This window comes from Peromyscus eremicus, chromosome 10 (genome assembly GCF_949786415.1).
Source record: "Peromyscus eremicus chromosome 10, PerEre_H2_v1, whole genome shotgun sequence".
Lineage (NCBI taxonomy): Eukaryota > Metazoa > Chordata > Mammalia > Rodentia > Cricetidae > Peromyscus > Peromyscus eremicus.
The window spans coordinates 3,103,357-3,122,488 of record NC_081426.1 but is presented as its reverse complement, the minus strand read 5'-3'; the positions used below and the strand labels follow the sequence as shown (position 1 = coordinate 3,122,488).

General features: G+C 39.6%; 1 protein-coding gene across 3 annotated transcripts in view; it reads right to left on the bottom strand.

The window, feature by feature from the left end:
- Nucleotides 1-19,132, bottom strand: part of Ccdc85a (coiled-coil domain containing 85A) — a 195,734-nt gene that overhangs the window by 115,842 nt on the left and 60,760 nt on the right. The gene's annotated exons all lie outside the window — the stretch shown is intronic.

Below are 19,132 nucleotides of genomic sequence, written 5' to 3'. Positions count from 1 at the left end.
GATCCTGCACACTTGGGCACATTGCTTATCCTACTCTCAGTGTGACCACAGAGTGAATAGGCCTGTGTCCCAACAAGAGCCAGTCTTCTCCTCTCTGCCTGTATCTCCTCCATTGCCCACAGCCACACTTCTGTTGCACCTTTACCACCTCCTCTCCTAATGTGGCCTGCTGAACTCTGTACTCAACCTTCTACATTCTCCTACTCCCTCCTTAGAGACTGATTAATTCTTCCAATGCCATGCTATTAGTACAGGGAGACACACCACGGAAGATCTCTGATTAAGTCCTACTATGGCTATAACAAGTACACATGCAAACCTGTTACATTCATTGAATAAAACATCTCTTGCTTCTGATCTCACTATTTCTGTTGATGGAAAGGAAATCAGTATCTTTGTGCTACCTCCAATCTCTTTCCCTTCTCTTCCCAATGATGAGGCATCTACAGCACTTTTGATAACTTCCCTTCATGGCAGTTTAGATAACAAGTTTCCTGGTTCAAATCTTTGTGATTTCTCATTTGTATCATTACAATTGTTCTCTAACTCATCTCCTGTCTCCAATATCCCTTCTCTCTAATGCATACCCAAACACACTCTTGATTAAGCTTCTTAAATGTTTTTTGTTATTGACTTTCTCCATTTAAGAGAGTACCACAAAAAAAAAAAAAAAGGAGTACCACATCCTCAGTCCCCATAATGGGGATTCTAAGGTCCCCATAATGTTCGCAATGTCACACTCTTCCCAGATATTTCTCCAGGGACTTCCTTCCCCTTCCCTTGTGTCTGCCACATAAAATGGCATTCACCTCTGCTCTTCCTGTTTTCCTCCTATACCTTTACTCTTCATTGTACTCTTAGGACTCGATATCCATACCAACCTTCCACCATTACACTATAATTTGGGCTCACCTCACATTATGAATATCTTCTTCATGAAGCCTTCCCTACTGTAACTTACCTTACCACCATTTCCCCTCTGGATAAATTGTATGACATTCTAATATCCCTTAAGCCAAAGACCGAGTCTTATGTTTACACTCCTAAAGTCCATACCATAGCATCGTGAATACTAAATGACCTGCACTCAATCACAGAGTGAGCCACTTCAGTTGTTCTGAGTTAATGAGATGGCCTGGCACTACTACATAGAATTCAGCCAAGTTCACCTCCATAAGCACGTTTTCTCTGTTCCTGCCAAACATTTTGACAAGTTGAATCTGTTTGAGATTATTTCTAGTTATTTTTAAAAACTTCAAGCATAAAATGAAATATAAACTATATTCATCCAGCATTACTAACAAGTGGTGGCTGATTTTATTCTAAGTCTTCTGATGAGTTTGTACTCTTTTCACAAATTCTGAAGTTACAGTGAATTTACCTAAGTAAGTCCTTCAAACAGGATAGGCATTGAATCAAGAAGGTTTTCTTTATCTGGCTGAAATCAGACCCAGATAAATAATACCTAAGTCAACTGTGTATCTCCTACACAAGGAGTAAAAGGGCCTGTTACTTTGAATTTTACATCAAAGACCAAATCTCCTAAAATAAATCTGATTTTATACTACAAATGAATTCTAATAGGTAAAATTCATTCTCAAGGAGAATGAACTATTTTATTTTAGTCAACTACATTATAATTGAATTTTCTTCAGGCAATTCACAGATAGGGTGACTGACATGTTTTAAACTGATAACGCTAATCAATAGGCCACCAAGGACACATTGTGCTCATTTAATAAACTAATAATGAACAGGATCCTGACATCTGAAAGATATTCTCATTAATTAATTCTCACATACAGATACCTATAAGATACCCTTGACAGCTTAAAACAATTACATAGTCATTTTTACCCAGCAGTTGGACCTGAGTTCCCATAAAAATATTATAACAGAAAATGCATAGTTAATTCAATATGAAGCCTTTACTACTATATGTGGTGATATTTTATTTGTGTTTGATAAATAAAGCTTGCCTTGCCGGGAGGTGGTGGCGCACGCCTTTAATCCCAGCACTTGGGAGGCAGAGCCAGGCGGATCTCTGTGAGTTCGAGGCCAGCCTGGGCTACCAAGTGAGCTCCAGGAAAGGGGCAAAGCTACACAGAGAAACCCTGTCTCGAAAAACCAAAAATAAATAAATAAATAAATAAATAAATAAATAAATAAATAAATAAAGCTTGCCTGGAGATCAGGGGTAAAAGGCCAGCTATTTTAATTAAACAAAGTCAGGCAGCACATGCCCTTACTCAAATCACTTAGCAGGCAGGGTCTCTGTGTGTTCAAGGCCATATTAGGGAACAGAGCCAAGCATGGTGACACACGCATTTAATCCCAGTACCAACCATAGAAACCTGGAGGTCTATACGGACAAACAGTGACAAGGAAGTGAGGTAGCTGGGCTAAGAGCCAATGAGAGGGCAGAAAAGCAAGGCATATAAAGGGGTGGGTAGACAGGAAGTAGCTCACATATGGAAGCTGCAGAGTTGGTGAGGTAAGGTTGGCTGCTGGCTTTACCTATCTCCCTGATCTCTAAGGCTTTCACCCCTATATTTGGCTCCAAGTTTTTTATTTAGTAAGACCATTTAGAAATTCATCTACAACTATAGGTTAACTGCTATATTTTAGGCTGTAACCATGGTCTAGTTGAATTCTGACCTTTCTCAACCAACTAGATTTAATAAAAAGCCTATCATACCTGTCAGGGTTGTATACAGGAAATCCTTAAAGATTCTGAATTATAAGACACACAAATTTTCAATTATTCCTATAACCTGTTCACTGCTTCAAATGACTCTTTATAATTTTTAGTTCTCTAGTTTGTATTATGTATTTGTACTCATATGTGTTTATATGCATACATGCTTTTGTGTATGAGTTCATGAGTGTTTGAAAGTGGAGGCTAGAAGATAGCCTTATTTTTATCCCTCAGGAGCCCTTTTCTCCACTTATGGGACAGACTTTTTCACTGACCTGGTGCTCACCAATTAGGCTAGGCCAGGCTGGCCATGAGAGCCTAAGACCTGCCTGTCTGCCTCTCTGCACATGCCCCCATGCTCAGCATTTTCATATGGGTTCCCATAACAGAACTCAGGTCCTAATGCTACATAGGTGCAGCCCTTGAAATTTCTCTAAGAATGAAATCTCCTTCCCTGTTACTACACATTACTGTATATTCTACTCACTCTTGAATCCTTGTTTTCTCTTTATCCCCACATTCCTTACTCTATGCCTATCATTGTGTCCAACATTATGTCTCTGCCTAAAATGAAGCCATGAGCAATGACTTTAATATCTCACACAATTCCACTATTTTTTCCTCCTTCCTAGCATAACAACCATGTCCTTCCTGTCCCCCCAAATGAACCAAAAACATGGTCTTACTCTCCATCATCTTCAATGTCTATGGCACTGCAATGTCCTTACACAGTTGACATTCATCCATGTACCATCATTTGCCTCATCTTCTGTCTCTTCTGATGCCGCTATTGCTCCTGGGATTGACATGGAAGTGTTTCTATATGTAAAGTTTGTATCATTGCTTCTCTTTACCTCGCACATCCATATTTATACCACCCCACAATGCATTCTACAGCCCTACTCCTCTGGAAAGATCTAGTCCTAAACTTCCAACAGCCTGTGCTTTCAATGCTGTGAACAAAATGAAACTAAACCTTTTTTCCTTCCTCTCTCCCCCAGAGCCTTCATAATCAGGTGCCAAAAGCTATCTCTCTTTTAAAACTCCTTCTTACTCATTTCTTTTCAACCACTAAATAATTGAGACAAAATTTGCATAGTTATTGACATGTGTTACTTCTACATATCCATAACAATTACATTAATTAATGTTATTATAGTCACACACAGAAAACACTACCCAGTACATTACATGTAAGTAGTCATGGGATCAGCATGGCCAATGAAATGGGTTATGAACCAACATGGTAAGTTACTTTTCTCTATTGCTTAGTAAGTAAGCAATAGAGAAAAACATAGGAGTGAGAACTCTGTGTTCTCTTCTCACATTGCAGTGATCACAATACTTTGGAAACGGATACATCCCTAAATTATTTTTCACTAAATTCCAATAAAAAACAGAATATCCACACCAAGCCACATCATTCATTTAGTGAAAGGAAAAAAAAATAATCCATTTTGTTGGTTCCTAGAATTTAGGTTGTGTTTTTCCCATATATCCTAATCTGCTTTCTCTCTCACTTCTTCAAAATATCCTATTAGATAAGATGTTCTTCTCCATGGTTTCTCTGTCCAAATGATATTACTCTTCGATCATCTTATCAGTTCTCCAAAGAAGCTGCCACAGATGCTTTAACTAGATTCAATACTCTATTTTTAATGCTCTCATAACACCATATATCTATTTTTAGTATATGTGTCACTGTTGTTGATACTTTGATTTTTAAACCCATCTCTTCTACTGGCCTGCAATATGCTGCATGCATAATCAGAGACACCATTCTTGTTTTAGTTCACCATTGAACACCCTGCCCAGTTTCACAAAGTAACAAGCTGAAAAACATTTATTTTGGGACTTTTTCAAGACAGGGTTTCTCTTTGTAGCCCTGGCTGTCCTGGAACTTGCTCTGTAGACGAGGCTGGCCTCAAAGAGATCCACCTGCCTCTGGCTCCCGAGTGCTAGGATTAAAGGTATGTGCCATCAACTTCCAGTTGGAAAAAAAATTTTTTAATTGAGCTAATGTTTGTATTTGCATTATCTAATAATAGGAATGAATATGATATCCTCGTACATAATAGATACCCATTTAAATGCCTTTTCTATTCAATTTGTTTCATGGCATAGTACACTTACCCTTAATGCCACGGCTATCCTCCCATTCCCAAGTATAATGAGACAGCACAAATGAAATCTATATAGGAGAATCACAAAGAAAACTGCAGAGATCCTGCTAAGACAGTGGTTCTCATCCTGTGGGTCACCACCCCTTTGGGGAACAAATGACCCCTTCATAGGGGTTGTATATCAGATATCCTGCATGGTAGATATTAAATTGATTCGTAACAATAGCAAAATTATGCTTATGAAGTAGCAATGAAATGACTTTATGGTTACAGGTCACCACATGAGGAACTGTATTAAAGGGTCCAAACATCAGGAAGGTTGAGAAGCACTGCTTTAAGAGCTTGTTAAGAAGGTTTATTTGAGAAAACAGGACTGAGGTATTAATCCTCTCTTATCCATAAAATTTGATAACTTCTGCCTACTAAAAGGGAAAGTATACATATACTATACATTGAGCTACACATGTGTATATATGTATATATCCATGCATGACCCACTGGCCAGGCTGATCATGTGACTACATCTACATGCAAAGTACTGGATGGTACTATTTTCTGCAAAGCTATGGTAACAGTCATTGAAGAGATGGCTATTGATTTGTACTCATACCCTCATGTTCTCCTCAGGTGAAGGGAATAAAAGATACATAGATAAATGCCCATTCAGTTAATAACTAAATATGCTAATCTACAACTGAAAAATCATCAAAGCCCACATCTGCTTAAATTGGCACAAAACCAATCACAACCTGTCCTTCTGCAACATGACTTTGGCACAAAATCTATATTCTGAAGAGTAAATTAAGTTTCATTAATCCTCCATCTTTCCAATACAGACTTAGAAATCACTCTTAATACCTTTCTTTTGCAGTCTTTATCCATCAACAACACTTGTCAATTTTTGCCCTTTCAAATCTACCCACTTCTTTACACTACTGCCTTTGACTCCAGTCTCATCCTGTATAGAAACCTCTTTCCATCCTATTCTGCTCTTTTAGTTCATCAAATCCTCCCTCCTGCCAAGAAATGTCTCACCTGGAAACTCTCCCTTCAATCCTTATCTTAATTATCTGTCCTATTCATCCTTCAGATCTCAACTCTGACCACCATACAAAATAAAAATCTCTAGACTGACTTGCCTCATTAAAAAGATACAACCAGCTTGTCCTTTGATAAAAGTTAAGAACTCAAGGAGAACAAAGAGACATTCTGGGTACTGGTGAGGTTCTGTTTCTTAACATTGTGTCAACCATATGAGCATCCACTGTGAAGATACATGGAACTACTCATCTATAATATGTTTGCTTCCTTCCTATATATTTTACTTTAATAAGTTCTTTAAAAAATTGTACACAATGGCCATATATATTCCCCTTTTATGTATTACATATTTCAAAGCTGAAATTTTTGTATCATTTGATTAATGCTTACTACGCCCCCACTCAACTCTTAAGTGCCACAGGAGTAAGCTGTGTAGACAAGTACTTAATATTTAATGACTAAACCAGAGAAACTATAATGGGATGGACTCCATTGAGAAATACAAAACTAGGTCTAAGCAAATGGCACAGCTACCTTCTGTCCTGCTGTAGACCTTCTACTTGCTCAGGGCCCCTTTCACTTTCTAGGGTTTGTTCTGGCACAATACATTAGAAGATTTTTTTACACTGGAAAGGCAATCCAGTGATGGTCAGGAAGGCTGAGAGAGAAAAGAAAAGGGCCAAAGCTCCACAACAACAAGACTGAAGACAGTAAGAGGAGACACAGCAGGTGCAGAGGGGTCAGTGAAAACAGGAGCCTGCAGACTCCAGCCAGCAGCCAGGGCAGCCAGGGCAGCTAACCCTGAGCACTGGGAAATGTAACAAACAAGAGTAGTAGACAAGGGCTGCTTCTTAGGATAACATTGATGGGTTTTCCTCTGGATAGGGTGGCTTTACCATTTCACTGGTATTGAACTCTGTTAATTATGTCTATATTAGCTAGTCATGATCATTTGTTTCCATATGAATTTTAGGATAGTTTTTCTTAGTTCTGTATAGAATATAATTTGAAAGTTGATGGGGATTATATTGACTGTATTAACGTTGTATTGAATATGTAGATTACTTTCAATAACATAGCCATTTTCATAATATTAAGTCTGCCAAGCCACAAGTATGGAAGATCTTCTAATCTCCTAGTGTCTTCTTCAGCTTGTTCCTTTGGCATCTTCAAGTTTTCATTATAAGGTATTTTACCTCCTTGGTTAGGTTTATTCTTTGGTATTTTGTATGTGTGTCCATATGCATGTGCACTTATGCACATTACATGTGTGCATATGGATGTGAGGGCCACCTTGGATGTCATACCACTAGAACTATTTACTTTATTTCTCCAGCAATGTCTCTCAATTAGACCTGGGACTCTCCAAAGAGGCCAGGCCATTTGGCCGACAAGCCCTAGGAACTCTGTCTATGTACCTCACTAATACTGGGATTACAAGAGCACTTCAGAGCCCAGGTCTTTTCATAAGTGCAAAACATCAGACTCAAGTCCTTGTTCATGCATACATAACAAGCATTTGTGACAGAGTGGTCTCCTGGGCCCTACTTACTTGGGGTTTGTTTCATTTTTACTGTCTCTCTGTTCTCTATTCTTTGGTCCCTGAACAAACTGTTGGTTCCCAGGCACCTCATCTCTGCTTCATGACACCAAATGAAATAAAGCCATCTCCTTAGGAAGAGGGTCTCTTAGGAGACTAACAAAATTATAAATAACACTTCTCATCTCCTTCCTGTCTCCTTTCTTCCCAAAACCATCCAGCTGCCTTCTGCATGTTGTTGGGGGGGGGGGGGGTTCCTCATTCCTTTCTTTTCCCCTTATCAAGTTTTTATCATCTCATTCTTGAAACAGCAGTGTTGTATGATATTTTGTTTATGTTCTGACAAAGCTTGCTTGGAGATCAGAGGGAGGAACTAGTCACTTGTTAATCATAGAGGCCAGGCAGTGGTGGCACACACCTTTAATCCCAGCACTTGGGAAGAGGAAGCAGGAAGATCAGGAGTTCAAGGCCACTCTGGGCTACTCAAAATTGAACCAGTCTAAAAGAAAAACAGAGAGGGACTGTGGTGGCTCACAACTTTGACCCCATCACCTGGGAGGCTCCCTATTTCAATCCCAGCACTAGGGAGGTGGAGACAGGAATATAAAGCGGGTGGAGACAGGGCCTTGTCCATTCAGTCTGAGGATTCATGGAGACAGGATTGCCCCCTATTTGGTCTGAGAGTTCGTCGAGGTGAGAAGTCTCTGGTGCTGCTGCTCTGCTTCTCTGACCTTTCGGCTTTCACCCTTGATATCTGACTCCCGGGTCTTTATTAAGATTAATTATATTCATGATTCACAGCAGTGCCCCAACTTTCTCAATGATGTCTAAACAGGAAGTTTACTCTATTTTCTGACTCCTGAGAATATTTTTCATGGGCTTAGGCTTGGTTTTAAAACACCACCGCTGTATTTGTGCCAGTTACAGAACAGAGTACAGAAATATTTCCATTGCTCATTACAAGAGCATTCTAGCTTTAAAAATGCAATACACTGAGTGAACATCCCAAAAAACTTGAAGTACCAAGCTCTTGAATGGTTATTTCCAAGCAATTCCTTGGTCCAAGTAGGCCCCTCCCACCATCTTCTTCCTCAGGCCTTGCAGAGAAGCAAAACCAATGAACAGACAAATCTCACCTACACAGCCCACCTGTCCTTCACATGCTGGCACAAGTGAAGGCATTTACTGCTTCAGAGTCCTCAAAAGGAACAATGCGACAAAGCCATGTAAATATAGCCACAGCAGGAGCTGGCAATGTTACAGCAAATTAAATTTTAATGAGACAAAGAAAATGCTGAACCTTCAGGAAGTTTATCAGAGAAAGGAGCAGCCAAAGGACATAATGCCCCAGGGCCCAGGTGTAGACAGAGAAACAGCTACATGCCATGCCCATTCAGGGTCAAGGTTTCCAAAACACACAAGACATACAAATGTGGGAAGACCTTCCCTCTAGGGGAAAAAAATGCTAGTCTTTACTTAAAAGGCAAAGTAAACAGATGTAAGATTCTTCTTGAAGCCTGGAGTCACATAATGTGCAAAAAGGTCATGTTTCTATATCAAGAAAAGATGCTGTACACACAAAGCTTACTGGCCTAAATACAGCTGCTGACCAAGACACACTGACCTCAAAGTCACCGCAATGTGTGTTCTGAGGTTGTCCTTCAGGAATAGATTCACAAACAGGCTTTCTAAGACTTTTTTCACACACTTTTCCAGGTTCAGTCTGGTCTCCAGGCCTGGAAACCAGAAGACTCTGTCAATCTGTCTCACGGACCCAGGCAACATATATAGTCCATGGGAAGAAATGGAAGCAAGAGAGAAAAGATAGGTTCACTTCCCAGGAAGTTGTGTGTTAGACTTGGGTACAACCTTCTAGCCTAAGGCAAAGCCTTATGTGAGGACCATTTCCTCCCCCAAAATCTCTGATCTGTGTGGATAGCAGCAATAGAGCCTTCCAGCCTCTGGCTCCCCTCTAGGGTTGATAACCAGGAAGTAACTTAAGGAAAGTGATAGGGGTGAGGGTAAGATCATGGTACAAATCATCTTCTTGGGCTTGGCCATGTTCATTATAACTAAAGGTCACAAACATTGCTTTTCCTTTTGCTAAGAGTCCAATCTGACATTGCCATAATCTATCCAGGCCCACTCCCATATGCTCTTCAAAGCAATTATAATAGCTCAGAATATGGGTTACAGAATCAGACTACCTGATCAGAATTCTGACCTTGCCAGTCAGTATCTTATGACTGCACGAATGACCTGCCTTCTTCAAGCTTCTGCAATATGGAGGTTCTTGGAAATACAGTTCAGAGTATTTTTACAGCAATTAAATCATGAATACAGCAATTGACTCAGTTCCTGCTATATAAAAGTGCTCAGGATGAAGAGGAATGGCCTAGAAGACCATACTGGTTCAGTGAGTAGTCCTCATGTGAGTACAGTGTTCCCACCTGATGAGGACAGCAGCACTGTCACAAAGTAGAAGTCGTTGGAACAGAGAGCCAAGCAAGAGCCGGCCAAGGCCAGCCAAGGCCAGCCAGGGCCCGCCAGGGCCAGCCAGGGCCAGCTAGGCTCAGGACATGGCTTCCCTTTACATCCATCATGTTTTTGTGCCAGCTGGTAAGATGTCCTCCCCCCACAACCAATATTTCTGTAGAATATTCAGAAGCAGCAGCATTTATCATGATGACATATCCTAACTTGCAGAAATTGAGACATCTAGAAACAGCCATCTGAGTAATATCACTTATATACCTTGTCACTTTCTGAAATGATCCAGTGAGAGAAAAAAGTGAAGTTGCTGTGGCACTCTGCACAGCTGGTGAAGCATGCATCTCCCTGTGCCTCATTAGGCAGGAGCATTTCTGCAGGAACCTTTCTCTTCCTCCTGTGAACAGCTTAGCCTCCTCTAAATAGCTTCGAGAAGCAGCAAACAGGAAGGCCAAGACTAACATCCCCACTCCCTGCTTGTTTGTCCCACAGTGCTTCCCTTCTTTTCAGTCATCTAAATGAGAAAACAAACATAGCTGCATTTTACAGAAGAATAGTAGGAAAAATGTATCTTCTACCGTGAGTGTCCCCCATGTTCCCTATGGTATACTCATCTATGTTTACATCTTTTAATGGTCTTTATATGTTCTGCTATGGTTAGTTATCAATGAGTTAATGAACATTCATAAAATGTTTTTGGATGTTATAATAATAAAACTCTTCTGAGTCCTTTGCACAGACTTGAATTATAAAGATGACTGGAGAAAATGGCTTCTCTCAAAATAAACATATTTTCCCAGCATGAAGTCAGAAACAAAGGATTCTTAGATCATCAACCGTCCATACAACAAAACAAAATTATACCTACAAGTAAATACCTAGCTAAAATTTTTTCCAGTAGAAGTTTCTAAATACCCAGTGACAGCTAGATCAAACTTAAGCTGATTATTCTACCATGTTGTATTTTTTGACTCTAATAAGTTGTATTTCTTTTAATTTTCAAAATATTATATCAATATATACCAATCAACTGTATGTCTAAATATTACCAGTACTAAAATTAAGAAAAAAGAAACTCATAAAGATGAAATCCACAAGAATAAATACAACAGGAGAATGTAAAATTTGTACACTGAGAATTTCAAAACATTGTTCAAATTATAGAAGCCTTGAATAAATTTGTATTAACCAGAAAATTTAACATTGTTAATGTGTAATTAAAGACCAAAATGACCTATAGATTTGGCAAAAATCTATCAAAATCATAAAAAGATTCTTTGTAAATATTAATTTGTTCCTAAGGTGAAAACAAAAAACCCAGGGACCCAGAATAACTAAAATAGTCTTCAGAAAGAAGAACAGACTTGGAAAAGTCATAAATCTAATGAAGACTTACTAGAAATGCTATGGCAATCGAGACAGTGTGAAAATGGATTCACAGAGCTGTGTAGGACAATTGTGCGCACGTGTATGTGGGGTCAGCTGAGTTCTGACAAGGTAGCAATGCCATTCACTGAAGAAAGAAGTCTTTCCAACCAGTGGTACTGGGACAACTGAATACACAGACACACACAGATACACAGACACAAACACACAATGAAGTCAGAATCTACTTTATATCATATAGCAACAAATTAATCAAAATTTAAGTTATTATCACTAAAACTATAACACTCTTACAAGAAAACATATACTTTAAACAAGATTTAGAGGAGTTTTCAATTTCCAAAAACAAAGTCAAATAATACAAAGGGGACTTTATTATCAACATTAAAATTTTTGTGCTTCAAAGGACACTCACAAGAAAATGGAATGGACAGAATCAAAAAAGGCGTTTGCAGATTATGTTTGATAAACAGCTTATGCTTAGGTTATATAGAGAACTTGGCCTGAAGCTCAGTCATAAAGAGTTTGCCCAGATTATCCAAATCAAAAAGTACCAAAGGATTTGAATAGGCATTTCTCCAGATAATATATTTGGTAACCTAAAAATAAGCTTTTTAGTTATTAAGGAGATGCACATCAAAGCCATAATGAGCTACTACCCCACACCTAAGATAACTGTGGTCCAAATACAGGCAGTAGTAAATGTGGGCAAAGATGAGGAGAAACTGAAATATTCACATGTGCCTGTAGGCATGTAAAATGGTGCATCCACTTTGGAATCCAGTTTGGTATCTCCTCAAAATATTAGGCAAAGAGTAACCAAAAACAATTCAAATTCAAGACATATGCCCACATAAGTACTATACATAAACATTAATGTAGCATCATTCAAAATAGTAAAAAATGTGAGAATAGCCTAATGTCAATAAGCTGGCAAATGGGTAAATAAAATGATAAAATATGAGATATATGTATATCATATGTGGATATTTATATCTGTAGATAGATAGATAGATAGATAGATAGATAGATAGATAGATAGATAAGTAAGATAGATGTGTACATATCCACACAAGGAACTATTACTCAGTCTTGGAAAGGATAAATAACTGATACATAGTGAATGAACCTTTAAAAACTCCATGTGAAATAAAAGACACAAAAACAAAGGGTCACATGATGTTACATGAGTCCACCTGGGTCCACAACAGCAGAGTCCAGAGAGACACACGATGGATCAGTGGTTGCCAGTCACTGAAGGAAGAGGAAATGGGGTAATTGCTAACAGGTGTGCTGTCCCTTCTTGGTGTGACAAATAGTAAATTAAAATGAGATAAAGTTGATTGCTATATAGTTCCCCTAAATATTTAAGACCATTGAAATGCCAATGAATAAATCATAGCATATATGAATTATATCCAAAATTTCAGAAAAAAAAGTCATACTTGAGTCATATGCAGATTTTAAAAGTATGTCAAGTTTTGGTAAGGCTCAAGTATTCCCACTAAAAATATGGCACATTACACACATAAAGTAACAAGCTAGGAAAAGGAGTTTCAAACTATGATAATTTTTCAAAGTGTGCTTGGTGGTCTCTCAACAAACTTCTCTAAGAATCAGCTGCTAAACCATTATGTTTCCAGTGATTGCCACTGCTGCTCAGAAATATTTCTTCAAATAAAGCCACACCATGCCCTTTCTAAAGCCTAAACTCAGCTTTGGCCTTAAGAACCAAGATTAATGAGTACTGAGAGACCTTAGACGAAGCAAACCTCACCCCAGAAATGCTGTTTAATGAACCTTCCATCCTCAAAAACAAACAGTGCTAATTACATCCCATCAAGTAGCCTGAGTAGGAAACATTAGAGCTGTTCTAAAGGCCTTTCAGACAGGCCCCTAACATAAGTGAAAGGCATTTGGGCCTCTCCTGGCATCATACAGTTTCCTATAAGTTATTTGGAAGAGGAAGTAGAAGCATAGTGGATAAACCCAACAGAGAGAAATCTGTCAGCAAAGACAAGGCAGAAGACCGCGCCTGCACAAGCAAGTCACTTCAGTCCTTTCTCTCTGGGGCTTCCCGATCCAGAGGTATCTCTCTCCTGTCTAGTGTGTTTAAACAAAAGGAGTGTTCAGATACCCACACTGAGGATGAGAACACTTAATTATCCCTGTTCCTGAGCCATGAAGGGCGGATTTACAGCCTCTACAGTCATACAGTGACCTTGACATCTGCTGCAAAAAACAAAATGTCTGCTCAAGGAACTTAAAAATGCAGAGCCATTTTGCTTCATCATTTAAAACTTTGGAGAGCAGCTTGTCTTTCCTTCTGAAACTCTTGCATTCATATTTTGCTAATAAGAGAATGCTTAATTATAAGGGTCCTTCACACTTGTGGGTAAGAAGTAAGCATATCAGTATGCTACTCCAATTCATTAGGGAAAAAAAATGAAAGAATAATTAGAGTAGTTAAAGAACCGTCACAAAACCCACTGCAGAGCCTAACAACTGAGGTCACAGCACACCACTGAGGTGGGTAAATCTTTCATAAAAAGGAGGAGTTTGTGCGGAAGCTGTGTTTCAAAAGCAGTCTGATTTTTTTCACTCTTGCAGAGTACTTCTGTATAAAGAAAACTATCAATTTTTATAAGAAAAAGAGACCCTGTGACTATGAACAAATCTCACAATTTAGTCACTCCAGTTAATCTAGTATCCACATAAAGATATGCCCTTGAAATAACTTCCAAAACTCTCTCTTCATATTCTAAATTCTTGACATGCACAGAGTTCAAGAGATGAGAATATGGATTACATAGACTATGCTAGGAAGGTCACAGATGATAAACGCTATTTCTAGTAAAGGGATATACTGCTTATTATGCTTGTTTATTTTTAGTGAGAGAAAAAGCAGTTGGCTCAGTGTTGAGCACAGAGAGCAGGATGCTTTAACTCACCTGCACTGTAAGTCCAGCACTCTCCGAGACTGACTGTATGCGCTAGGAAAGGCCTACAGACACCTTCTCAAACCTCATCAGCCCCTTCTACAATATAGGGTAATAGCCACCCCTCAAAGTCACCATTTTGTTAAGCAGTTTAACAGAACATTTCCTTCAAACCCCACAACAGCACACTGAAGGTCGATTTCCCCAGTGTGTACTCACATTCAGAAAATCAACACCACGTGCATAGCACACCACAGTGCCAGACTCTAGGGCAAGGCATTGATTTCTGAGAAGAGGCCTGAAACAAGGGGGCAATATTCTTCCCTTCATTTACTATGGAAACATCACTTCAACAAGGTTCAATTAAAAATTTAAGGAAGAAAAAGAAAAAAAGCAATTGTACCTCACTGTGAATCTCATCCTAGCCGCTTTTCTTCTACTTGATAGCGCAGTAAGAAGTCAGGAAGAGCTCCACTCAGGGAGAAGAGAAAGGAAGACAAAGCCTCCCGAACTCAGTCTCTGTATCTTTAAAGTAAGCATAAGGAGGTACTTTTTTCAATGGATTGTTGTGGGGCTTAAAGGAAATGTTCTGATAAATTGCTTAACAAACTGTTCAACACATTAGCAATTACCATCCTTGCTTAGCACATTCTAATGTGACTTTCCCCACTGAACTGCTTTAGAGATCGATTCTCTGAATCTCAGTCATGACATATCAAAGCAACATCAGGACACAGACACCTGCTGTCTGGTTCTGGAGCCCAACCTTCCCTGCCAGGGAAGCTGGGCCTGCCTATAATTTTGATAATGACCACAACAAAGTACACTTGACAGGCTAATTGCAGGTTGCTTTTAGTCTCTAACTCATGCCAGCAATCTAAAAGGACTAGCTGCCTTTGTCAAAGTTGTGCAAGCCACAGCTGAGTGATGTACTCACCACACTGGACAAACTGTACAGTTAGCATCTCACTGAGGCTGTCAGAGCACAGCCGAACTCCAACATCATACCAGGAGGATGGCCTTTTGTGTCTATATCGGCATTTTGCAAAAATTAGTAACCAACTGAAACACATCCCCAAAAGCCATGTAAGTAAGGAATTCTTAGAGAAGCGGAACACAACTGAAAACAACAGTCCAGAATGAATCATTCTTACACCAGAAACCCTCTGCCCTGCTTCTTCCTCAGAAGACAATACCAGTATCACTTAGGTACTCAGAAATGAGTGAGAGCTGTGGGCATTTGGGAGACTCAAGAAATTTGCATAAATATGAAGCTAAAATGCAGAAGCCTCCATTTATAGTGAAGGAAGGACTCACTGAGGAGCTGTGGGTTCTCTCCACACCTCTGCCAGCCAAGTCTGGTGTTTATTTCGTCCTATCTACCTTGACTTAGCACTCCTTATTCAGACAATCTGAAGTGAGATGTGAGAAACATGAGTAGAGATTGACAAGAAGTAAACCTGAGTGACCACTTCCGGTCAAGAGCATGAGGTCCCCTGCATCATCCAGCCTTCATTCTTGCTCTGCCACTCAGCTCTCTCATTACTACCAAAACCTGACTTCTCTAACTTAGGAGAGAGGACAAGTGAAAACTGGACCATAGAAGCCAGGCACAAATCACACTGTCACTGATTCTCTCTTCAATCCCTCAGGCATGCATGTCTCCAAACTTCCCAGTGCCATGGTTGTGGCATTTGTCTGTTGGAACTGGGAATAGCTCCCTGAACCCTCCACTCTAGTCAAAGCAGCTATGACACTGCACACTGGGTACCAGTACTATGGAAAACCCTTCCTTCTTGATTCCCAATGCTTATGACGACTCAAAGGAAGCTGCTATTGTTCCTATTACAGAGCAGTTGTGACTATCCCAGTGTTTTTAAATAATACTGTACTTAGTCAATAGGCATTTTCAACCTCTTTTCCAGAAAATGAACTGGGATTATTGTCTTCTACTCCTATTTTTCACACTTTGTCTTTTACCTCTTGCTGGCTGGTGGCTTCCCTACCAGCAGGTATGCTCTTATTAAAAGGTACCACTTTTCAAAGCTGATCTCAACATACCTCCTCCGAGTATCTCTTGAACCTATCAGCTAAAAAATAAATGTCATTCCCTAGTTTTTGTACCACCATTCTGGAACTTGCATTTGCTTTTGTGGGTCTCTCTCCTCTAGGACACTGCCATCCTTCAAGAGGGTGACAGCAGCAGCAGAGCCATATGCTCAGCTCAGTACACCACACGTTTGCTGCAGGAAAGCCTTGTAGAGAAGCATCAACTTAGAACAAAAGAACACCTAATGTCTGCTTTCAGTTTCTAATATATTCTCTCCTTTTCAGTTCAGATTTGAGTTTTTCCTTAATGTACCCTTTTCATTCACATGTTAAAAAAAAATCAACTATAGGCTATATTTATAATATAATATATATTACATTATACTTGTGATATATTTATTATTTTATATTTATATATGATAATGTAATATGATCATATTATAATTATTATAAAATAAATATAATAATGAACACTATATTATTATTCAAAATAGATCTGATGATATCTGTTTAACCAAGGTTCCAGTTGGTACCACAGTAAATGGATGTTAACAGAAAGCTAAGAGTCTGTACAACAAGCTACCTATGTAGGCGTTAAAGCCATATCACATAATGAGCTATCCACACTGCCATTCACAATCTTACAGATTGAGAATAATCTATCCACACTGCCATTCACTATCTTACAGATTGGGAATAAACTAATCACATTGCCATTCACTATCTTACAGATTGGGAATAAGCTATCCATACTGCCATTCACAATCTTACAGATTGGGAATAATCTATCCACACTGCCATTCACTATCTTACAGATTGGAAATAAGCTATCCACACTGCCATTCACAATCTTACATATTGGGAATAAGCTATCCACACTGCCATTCACAATCTTACAGACTGGGAATAAGCACTGAGCTTCAGGTCCTTCCCCATCACACTACACAACACTGAAGAAGCTATAACTTCTGCAAATAACTCTCTGAAGATATTTTCATCTTGCTCCTAACTCTCCATGGAAATTAATTGCCCCCAATCTCACATCTGTTTTGATTTGTTTCTGACTTAACTAAATTATTTTTCACAACCTGAGATGAACTCATTTATGCTAGGCTTACAGGTATATGTGAATATCTACTAAGCTATTTCTATCAGAAGAGATGATAAAAACCGTTCAGCCTTTCATAATGTACTAATTATTATTCAACAAATAATTAAAACATAGTGTCTTCCCTAAAGTCAGAAAGCAGGCAGGACAGGAAAAGAATGTATAAATAGGGATAGAAGATGAATACATAATAAAGATGTTAAAAAGAAGAGCTCGCTTCTGAATATCTTTAGGAAAACTCTAAGTGGGCTCTGAAGAAAGTGCACATTCATAAGGGAAATGAAACTCAGGATAAATGTACATGAATGACTGAAAGGAAACTGGCAAATTTGAGGAAAAAAAACGGAGGACCTTCAAGAGGAAACAAATTATGGCTGAGAAGGAAACATGACAAAGAAAATCCCCATGCAACTTTGGGAATTTCAATATCTTCATTATTCTTTGAAATGTATAGAATGCATTTTATCATATCCACCTATCAGAACTCCCTCCATCTCCGCTTAGTGCTTGTCATAATCAGGATTCTAACGCTGTGACAAAACACCATGGCCAAAAGCAACTTGGGGAGGAAAGGGTTTTTTTCAATCCACAGTTCCACAGTACAATCCATCACTGAGGGAAGCCAGGGCAGGAACTCAGGCAGGGGAGGAACATGGAGAGACAGGAACTGAAGCAGAAGCCATGGAGGGGCACTGCACATTTACCGCTCATGGCTTGCTCAGCCTGCTTCTTTATACTCTCAAGGACAACCTATCCAAATGACTCTAGTATGTGTCTAGTTGACATAAATGAACCAACACAGTGCCCGCTCCACCCAAGTTCATGTTCTTTTCTCTCTTCTTCCTTCCTTCCTTCCTTCCTTCCTTCCTTCCTTCCTTCCTTCCTCCCTCCCTCCCTCCCTCCCTCCCTCCTCTCTCTCTCTCTCTCTCTCTCTCTCTCTCTCTCTCTCTCTCTCTCTCTCTCTCCTTCCCTTTCCTGTAGTTCATAGTCCCAAGTTCAATTACTGCTGGCCATTCATGCACGGATGTGGAATCATTCACTGTGTACCAGTGTCTACATCCCCAAAAGAGACTGTATCTTCTTTCTCTGGCAGCCATTAACCCTCAACAGCTCCTAACTTAGGCATGGGGTGGGGACTCAAGGGCCCCTTCCTGACCCATGCTGAAACTTTGACAAGTTTGACCCAGCGCAGGTCTTGAGCAGATAAGCCTGGCCTGGTGTGAGTTGGTGTGTGCAAAGCTTCCAGCTGTTGCGGCTTCCCTCTACTGGCTGGTACCTAGACCTTTCTGCCTCCTCTCTCATGACGTTCTCTGAGCCTTGATTTTTTTCACAAAAGCAACTGTGGCCAAGACACTGCCAGGTAATAAGAACAGCTGCTTAAAAATGAAGGTCTAAAGAAGCCCCTAACCTGCACAATTCAAGAGCTATTTAGTGAGGTCCTACCAAGTGTGAGGTCCCACTGGGCATTAGAATGCTACGATTTGCTGAGCTGACCTTGCCCTCCAGTTCTGTGTCATCCAGAAAAATGGTAAAACCAAGTTAATCCTGCACCAGGGGCCTTCAAGTTCCATGGCAGTCTAGAATAACTTTCCAGATAGATGTTCTCAGAGATGCTGAGAAGGAGAAAGAGGTGAGCAGCTCATCATGAGCATGCTGGAGTGCTTTCCTCCTTCATGGGGAGGAGAGTGTTTCACATTATAAATTAGCAACTAAATCAACAAGAAAACTGTCTGGCAGTCCTGAGTAGTTTCTGAAGCA